Consider the following 9,771-nt stretch of genomic DNA (forward strand, 5'->3'; position numbering starts at 1 on the left):
GATAGATACAGATACAGATAGATAGATAGAGAGATAGATACAAATAGATAGAGATAGATAGATAGAGATAGATAGATAGAGAGATAGATAGAGAGATAGATAGAGAGAGATAGAGAGATAGATAGGAGTGAGATATAGTGAGTTAGAGATAGAGAGATAGAGATAGATACAGATAGATAGAGATATAGATAGATAGATAGAGAGATAGATACAGATAGATAGAGATAGATAGATAGAGATAGATAGATAGAGATAGAGAGAGATAGTGAGTTAGAGATAGATAGATAGATAGATAGATAGATAGATAGATAGATAGATAGATAGATAGAGAGAGAGATATGAATAGAGAGAGAGATATGAATAGATAGATAGAGAGAGAGATATGAATAGATAGATAGAGAGATAGATAGAGAGATACGGTAATAACGGTGATTAGAGAGACGATAAAGATTGAAAAAAATTACGTTAAACGTTGTGTATTTCATCTTAAATGTCTCTCACTGTCGCCTAGTTTTCTGATTCGCTACAAGGAAAACCCCCAGATGTTCGACCTTGTGGCTACTGTTAGCTTTTCCTCTCTAATGTCTCACACACTGTCCTGTGTGTTTACACACACTTCTCAAAAGCCTTAGGCGCTGTTCCGCAGGCGACAAAAAAGAAAGAAAGCTTGATCCTACAAAGGTAAAACCCCTTTAATAACCATTTTAAAGCTCCTTCTTAAGCGTCTAGACGCCATATCAAAGGTAGCAGGCAGTCGGTACAGTGTTTCTACAGTATACGTATTCCCCTGGGTGAGTCTGAGGAGGAAGTTAACCTCTCTGCCGCTGTCTCCCATTAGAATTCCATCAGTGTGACAGCGCTTATTGTTATTCGCTCGGCTCAGGTATATCAGACACTGTAGCTCCGACTGTAAACATCTGCACGGCTGCTCCAGCTCGTCTCTAGAGGGCAAATACACTGGGGTTTTGAATAAGAGATAACATTATTACAGCATTTTACACACACACACACACACACCATGCCTCTACAAACAGATAAATATGTAAGTAAATAGAGGCTGTGATGGATTGGATCGCACAGGTGTGTAATTCGTCTTTCTTTCTGCTTTGTTTCTTTAACCTCCTCCAGTCAGCTGTCATATCCTGATGGTGAGGAGGATTGTGGGATTAGTAGTTTAGCACTCAGTGCTGTGCAAACATGCCTTATGATGACTGGATTGAACTTGGGTTATCGTGGCCACATTGAGGTGGGGGTTCCCCACGATCTGGAAGAATCATTCATTCATTATCTGTAACCCTTATCCAGTTCAGGGTCGCGGTGGGTCCAGAGCCTACCTGGAATCATTGGGCGCAAGGCAGGAATACACCCTGAAGGGGGCGCCAGTCCATCACAGGGCAACACAGACACACACACCTACGGACACTTTTGAGTCGCCAATCCACCTACCAACGTGTGTTTTTGGACCGTGGGAGGAAACCGGAGCACCCGGAGGAAACCCACACAGACACAGGGAGAACACACCACACTCCTCACAGACAGTCACCCGGAGGAAACCCACACGGACACAGAGAGAACACACCACACTCCTCACAGACAGTCACCCGGAGGAAACCCACACAGACACAGGGAGAACACACCACACTCCTCACAGACAGTCACCCGGAGGAAACCCACACGGACACAGAGAGAACACACCACACTCCTGACAGACAGTCACCCGGAGGAAACCCACGCAGACACAGGGAGAACACACCACACTCCTCACAGACAGTCACCCGGAGGAAACCCACACAGACACAGGGAGAACACACCACACTCCTCACAGACAGTCACCCGGAGGAAACCCACACGGACACAGAGAGAACACACCACACTCCTCACAGACAGTCACCCGGAGGAAACCCACACAGACACAGGGAGAACACACCACACTCCTCACAGACAGTCACCCGGAGAAAACCCACGCAGACACAGAGAGAACACACCACACTCCTCACAGACAGTCACCCGGAGGAAACCCACGCAGACACAGAGAGAACACACCACACTCCTCACAGACAGTCACCCGGAGCGGGAATCGAACCCACAACCTCCAGGACCCTGGAGCTGTGTGACTGCGACACCTTCCTGCTGCGCCCTCTGGAAGAATCAGCATGACCTTTTTTATACTTGTTTTTAAAAGTTAATAAGTGCGTTTATGGCTATCAGTTAGAAAATAAATCATACTATTCTCATATATCATGCATATTTGGCCCAATAAATTTCCACAATACAGAACGAATAACTGTCTACACTAGGCATGAAAGAAAATCGGGTGCTTCACATGCCCAAGAGTCTTTGATGAAGAAGGTTTATCTGGAACGACCGAGCTCTATCCTATACCTTTCAAGTGCCAAACTCAATCCCACAAATGCTTACGTGGCTGAATGCAATCAAACCCTCACAGCAAAGCCTTCCACCATCTAAACCCTTCCCAGAAGAATAGAGGCTCTGTCAGCAGCAAAGAGGAGACAAACCACCCCAATCCCGTTCATTCCCCCCAACATTTGTCCAAACACCGAACCGCTGCTTCACGTTCCTCCCATCGGTTTTGACAAAGGACACAACAATGCACTCAATTCCAGAGGAAAAAGGCAGGAAGCCGGAGAGCGTTTAGCCGAGAAGCAGAAGCAAAGCCCGAAGCCCGTGTTATTCTTCATGCAATCAAATGGCAAACTTATGTTTGGGCTTTTCCTCTCGGAGAGATCCTGAGCTATCCAGTGACACAGGACCCCTGCTCGGGAGCTGTATATCTCTATTCATAATTGATGGTCTGAGCTGAGGCTGACACTACAGCATGCTACACATGTAATATGGATTCTCTCCGTGTCTCAGATCCTGCTCCTCGTCTGAAGCACAACACCCACCCGCCCGTCTGACTGCCCATCTGACTCTCCGGCTGTCTGTCTTTCTGCAATAATACAGACGCTGGAAAGAGGGTCTGTCTTTACCCAAACAGAGCTGTTATTAGGGCTTCTATTCACTTGTAGTCAGTGTTCGTCTCAGTTAGATTAACTTTATTTGTTTATCATTAGAATGGCAGTCGGAGGAATAGGAAAGGAAGTCTATTTAAAACTATTTAAAATGCAGGCCTATTACACAGTAACAACCATTTGTTATTTAGTAATAACTATGTAACTAAGTGTCTCATTGACATATGTGAAGAACTGAAAAGTTGACCCCCAGACAGGTCCATAGCGTATAGTTAATTAACAAGAAAATGCCCACGAACAGACTGAACAGTTCCACGTTAACGCCAACCAACTGGGCCCCTGTTTACGTCATATCTCAAGCGCTATGTCATGTATCAGAAGTCATTATCTAAACACACCAACACCTCACAGACAGTCACCCGGAGGAAACCCACACAGACACAGAGAGAACACACCACACTCCTCACAGACAGTCACCCGGAGGAAACCCACACAGATACAGAGAGAACACACCACACTCCTCACAGACAGTCACCCGGAGGAAACCCACACAGACACAGAGAGAACACACCACACTCCTCACAGACAGTCACCCGGAGGAAACCCACACAGACACAGAGAGAACACACCACACTCCTCACAGACAGTCACCCGGAGGAAACCCACACAGACACAGAGAGAACACACCACACTCCTCACAGACAGTCACCCGGAGGAAACCCACACAGACACAGAGAGAACACACCACACTCCTCACAGACAGTCATTATCTAAACTGTTATTCAGTGATTTCGGTCAAACACGGTCATGCTACACCTATTTCTGGGGGCTCCTACGTGGCACAGCTTTGGTTCTATCTTCAGGAGGTCGCTGGTTTTATCCCAGATGATGTATAAACTTGTTCACAATAAAAAAAATGTTTAATATATTACTTTATATTTTGGCATTTTTAGCTTATACCATCAAACGAAACTAAATCTAAATCGGCTTGCAATAGTACCTCTTATATACAGCAATGTAAAATACATATGAACTGCTTTCAGTGTCCAGACAGTCGAGCAGCTGCAGAGTGGAGGTGTGAGTGGCAGCGTGAGCAAAGCAGAGAGGGGCCTGACCACTGATGACTGAGCTACTGTAACTCCCTGGATGCAGAGCAGAGTTCAGCAAGGACACCGCCCCCCCTCCCCCTTACTCCCTCTGTTCCCATGGCAACACACGCCTAGTCAACATCAGCTGAGAGTATGTCACTGTCCTTCTCCAACTCCATAATGGGTTTGACCTCTGACCCCTGTCTTTCACTCCTCTGAGGAGGTGACACACTCCTCATGTGAGAAAACACTGGCTCCGATCTCAGCTTCTTATGAGATACAACAGCTGCACAGCAAAGGGTTAAACACAGTGACGGCTACTAAATATCCGCAGCTCGGCCCTGGCACTTCGAGACGTACACCTCCACTCGGCCTGGGGTGGGGTCACTGTTAGATTTTAGAGGCAGTGTTTTGTTTGTTTTAGTTTGTCTTTATGTTTAATTTTAATTATTTGTTTATATTGACGTTGTTGTTTCTTTCCCCCTCTTCTTTTACAATTTATATTTTTTTTGTTTTACTGTTTAATGACTGGGCGGCACGGTGGTGCAGCAGGTAGGTGTCGCAGTCACACAGCTCCAGAGACCTGGAGGTTGTGGGTTCGATTCCCGCTCCGGGTGACTGTCTGTGAGGAGTGTGGTGTGTTCTCCCTGTGTCTGCGTGGGTTTCCTCCGGGTGACTGTCTGTGAGGTGTTGGTGTGTTCTCCCTGTGTCTGCGTGGGTTTCCTCCGGGTGACTGTCTGTGAGGAGTGTGGTGTGTTCTCCCTGTGTCTACGTGGGTTTCCTCCGGGTGACTGTCTGTGAGGAGTGTGGTGTGTTCTCCCTGTGTCTGTGTGGGTTTCCTCCGGGTGACTGTCTGTGAGGAGTGTGGTGTGTTCTCCCTGTGTCTGCGTGTGTTTCCTCCGGGTGACTGTCTGTGAGGAGTGTGGTGTGTTCTCCCTGTGTCTGCGTGGGTTTCCTCCGGGTGACTGTCTGTGAGGAGTGTGGTGTGTTCTCCCTGTGTCTGCGTGTGTTTCCTCCGGGTGACTGTCTGTGAGGATTGTGGTGTGTTCTCCCTGTGTCTGCGTGGGTTTCCTCCGGGTGACTGTCTGTGAGGAGTGTGGTGTGTTCTCCCTGTGTCTGCGTGGGTTTCCTCCGGGCGACTGTCTGTGAGGAGTGTGGTGTGTTCTCTCTGTGTCTGCGTGGGTTTCCTCCGGGTGACTGTCTGTGAGGAGTGTGGTGTGTTCTCTCTGTGTCTGCGTGGGTTTCCTCCGGGCGACTGTCTGTGAGGAGTGTGGTGTGTTCTCTCTGTGTCTGCGTGGGTTTCCTCCGGGTGCTCCGGTTTCCTCCCACAGTCCAAAAACACACGTTGGTAGGTGGATTGTCGACTAAAAAGTGTCCGTAGGTGTGAGTGTGTCTGTGTTGCCCTGTGAAGGACTGGCGCCCCCTCCAGGGTGTATTCCTGCCTTGCGCCCAATGATTCCAGGTAGGCTCTGGACCCACCGCGACCCTGAACTGGATAAGGGTTACAGATAATGAATGAATGTATGAATGAATGAATTTAATGACTGTTATTGTTAATATTTTATGTTTCTCTTGACATCATCTTGCCCTTGGGTTGGTTTTAGATATATTTTTATTATTATTTTATTTATTTATTTAAATTATTTTAATAAAATATATTTTTTTATTTTGGTAAATATTCTAACATTTATCTAAACATCTAACATTTAAAATCAGACATTTCTGTTTAAACTAAAGGATAAACCTTGTGTAACTGATTAATTGATTGAGATATTATTGATGTCTAATTTTGTGTGAAACTAATAATAAAAGTTATACATTTTCTGTGATACACAAATGTTTCTGCGCTGATCAAACGACAGTGTTTTTTGTGTTTTCTGTTTGTGTGTTTACTTGATTCTTTTTTCCCCACTTTCAAGGGTAAACTAAGGTTACTTCAAGGAAAATAAAAATACAGATCCTTGAACACACCTCTTCACATTAATAATAAATGCTCTGGTTACAAGCAACATATTTAACCCAAGATCTACTGTCGGTGTCAGAGTTATGGATTATTTTCTGTCACTCCCCCGACCTCTGACCTCTGGACAGAACGGAATAATCTGCCACCAGAACCCTCCGGAATATCTCTAATGATTCTGCGGTGCGCTTCCTGACTGTAACTCCTGCATGAACTCCGAACCCCTTTCTGGAAGTTGGAAAATTCATTGCATTCCCACGTTTGTGTTTCCGACATCCTGTGCTTGTCCGATGCTGTCATCGGCCCAGATCTCGCTCTGACAGCGTGTTGACAGACTGTCCCATTGCTTCTGGTTTATCCTCCAGATCTTCCCTCCGTATGAGCGCACTGCTTCAGTTTAGTCTTCTCTGGGAAACGTGTCCCACTTCTGTCCTAAACTCCTCGACAGCGCAGAGGACGACGGGTTCCCCGCTTTAGTCTTGGTTCCTCGGGAAGTCTTGGTTTCTCTCAGTGGCTGTTCTTTCTTGTGATCGTTGGGACTTTTTCCTTCTCAAATAAAGCTGAGTGTGAACTTTAAAGTGCTTTATTAAGAGGTCATTCACTTTGCTAATTATTTAAGGTTAATCTCACTACACGTGTTGTGTCCATTAAGGCCGAGTCCACAGCTGAGCACTGGAGCACTGTGAGGTCGTATCAACGTGTCCAATCTGGAGCTGTGACTTTCCCCTGTGCTCTAGGAGACGCTACAAAGACGTAACAGGGACGGGTCAGTCAGCTCCTGATGTAACACAACGATCACAGAGTTTCAGAACTAGTAATAGATGGATGTTCTCAGACAGAGAGAGAGTGAGAGAGAGAGAGAGAACACAGGGACAAGTCCAGCAGGAGGTGGAGGACTAACCAAGGGCATTCTGTCCCAGGAAATGAAGCTTATAGCATCCAAAGCCTTTAGAAGCCTAAACCTAGTCATATTTTGTACCCTCAATGTGTGTAATTACATGGAATATTAATCCTTATTACATAGTTATAACAGTGAGAGAGAGAAAGAAAAAAAGAAAGAGAAAGAGAGAGATACAGACATGGATGTAGTCCCAGGAAATGAAGCTTATAGCATCCAAAGCTCTTAGAAACCCAAACTTAGTCATATTTTGTACCCACAATGTGTATAATTACATAGAATCTTAATCCTTATTACATAATTATAACAGTGTGAGAGAGACATGGATGTAGACCCATGAAATGAAGCTTATAGCATCCAAAGCCCTTAGAAGCCTAAACTTTGTACCCTTAGTGTTTGTGTAATTACATAGGATCTTCATCCTTATTACAAAGTTATAACATTTACATCATAAATATTTTTACACTCCAATTTTTCTGTTTGTTTTTAATGAAACTATGCTCTGTTTTGGAGGATAAAACTGTATCCAAAAGTGTGTGTTGTTTGTTTTTAAAGATTTAACGATGACAACGTTGACGTTAGCGATTGTGGATGTAGCGCACTGATGCTTTTGATCGTATCCCCCACCTCATCAGTTCCCTCAGTGTGTTTTCTTTGTCTGGAGAGGAGCCCGGGCCTGAAGCATGGCTTGTGTGTTTAGAAGCACACACTGACCCTCTGTAAATCTGTTAATTAGATTTTAGTATTAAATACGATCATTTACTGTGAAAGTTATTCTCAAACTTTAAAAAAGGCAGTGGATGCGAGTCTCCAGTTTATTTGGCTGGTCCTGTTGTTGTTTGCAGATTCAGAGCGGACTGCGTTTGCTTTGGCCCCTGAACTCTCTCCCACACCAATAAGAGTTCAGTGAAGAGCATGAAGTGGAGAAGAGTTGTGTGTTCTACCACCGGTCGTCCACCGGCCAGGAGTAAGGCCCCGGCTCTTTTTACACAGCAGTAATGTCTGTAAAGATGGGTTTGAGGCAGGATTAAGATGAAGAGACACGCTGATAAAGATAAAACATGACCCTGGAAGTGTGTGTGTGTGTGTGTGTGTGTGTGTGTGTGTGTATATATACAGAGAGAGAGAGAGAGAGAGAGAGAGAAATCCAGGCTCAGTTGCAGCGGACAGATTTCACATCTGTGGCTTCTGCTTTTCTCTTTTACACACATTTATTGTATTTGATATGAGCCCCCTGTGATGCCGGCTGTAATGAAGGGTGTATGTGTGTGTAAGAGTGTGTGCGTGTGTGTGTGTGTGTGTGCACGCAGGGATTCACCTCTGAGGCAGAGTTGTGCTTGCATATCGATCTCATATCATTTCCTTGAACCCAAACGGCTTCTGCTTACTGTGAAGTGTTCTCGTTTTCTCTCTCTCTCTCTCTCTCTCTCTGACTGCAGGGTGATTCACTCCTACAGAAGCGTGTTATAATATATTTCTTTTTATATATATTTCTGCATGTGTACATGTTTGTTTCTTAGAAATATTTAGAGGAGGCACCGCTCTCAAAACTGTGTAACCCCCAGAGACACACACAAATATATATCTGTGTATACAGCACATTTGTACCATGTCACTTTCGCTGCTGTTGTCCACCACCGCTATGTTCCTGAATTAACCAATCACAGCTCAGGTGGCAAACCTATTCATTACAGCCACAAACGGGCTGCATTACTGTCAAAACCTATCAGGTCAACTATAACCCTAACGTTCAGGAGACACAGCACTCCAGTAGTGGACTCAGCTCTTTTAAGATGGACGTTTTAGTTTGATAGTGATATTAAGACATTACAGGGGTAATTACAATGTTATAACATAACGATTCATTTACGTATATAATATTTATATATTTGTCCTATATTTACTTCTATTATTCACTGGAAATGTAGAATATCACTGAATGTCCAGGAGTCAGTCACCTGCTCATTTTACAGTAAAATAACTGTGTGTGTGTAGAGGGAGAGGGAGAGAGAGAGACACACTCTATCAGATTCTCTCTGGGAGGAATTAAAGGATTGCAGCACCATCTAGAGGACACACGGTGAAACAAATTGGCATCATATAAAATAATTACAGGAATATATAATATAGTTACTATAGGGTTATAACATACCAGTGTAGTGTTTATAAAGATATGGGTTGAAAAATGATGCAAAAATCGTTTTTTTTCTATGAAAAAATAAAAACTTTTGAAAGTTTGAAGAAAAAACACAAGTGTTTAATGTCGCTTAAACACCTAAAGAAATATTGCTTCGGTCTGAAATAAAGAAAACAAAAATGGCAGCTAAGAAACTCCAAAAGTACTGAAGTGACTCTAAAACCGTGCATTTCGCTGTTTGTGGGTCATTTGTTCGACAATTAAAGTCATAAACAGATGCATGTGTTACACCGAGTAGTTCACTAACAAAACATTTACACACACACACACTCTTTTTTCATTCACTAATTGACTCAGAAAAGTAAAGGCCATTATGATTTAAAAACTATGAAGGACAGTGTTTCGCTGATGTACTTGGTGTTAGTTTACGACCCCAGGTGTGTGATCACGTGTGACCCGTCTCCACAAGCTTCAGAAACGTAGATCAAATCTAATTGATTCTAAAAAGGGTCCTCAACACTTACTTCTTATATTTCTTTAAAAAATAAACAAATAAAACATACTATTTTGATTAATTTGAAGAAATGACGTTCTCTTCGTGATGAAACCTGTCGGTGGTCCGTGGGCTTCAGCTACTGAAGATGAAGATCAGGGACTTTTTCCCCCCTTCACAATTATGATAAATATCACATTTTTCATCACGGCACAGCTATAAA

This window comes from Hoplias malabaricus, chromosome 8 (assembly GCF_029633855.1).
Source record: "Hoplias malabaricus isolate fHopMal1 chromosome 8, fHopMal1.hap1, whole genome shotgun sequence".
Taxonomy (NCBI): domain Eukaryota; kingdom Metazoa; phylum Chordata; class Actinopteri; order Characiformes; family Erythrinidae; genus Hoplias; species Hoplias malabaricus.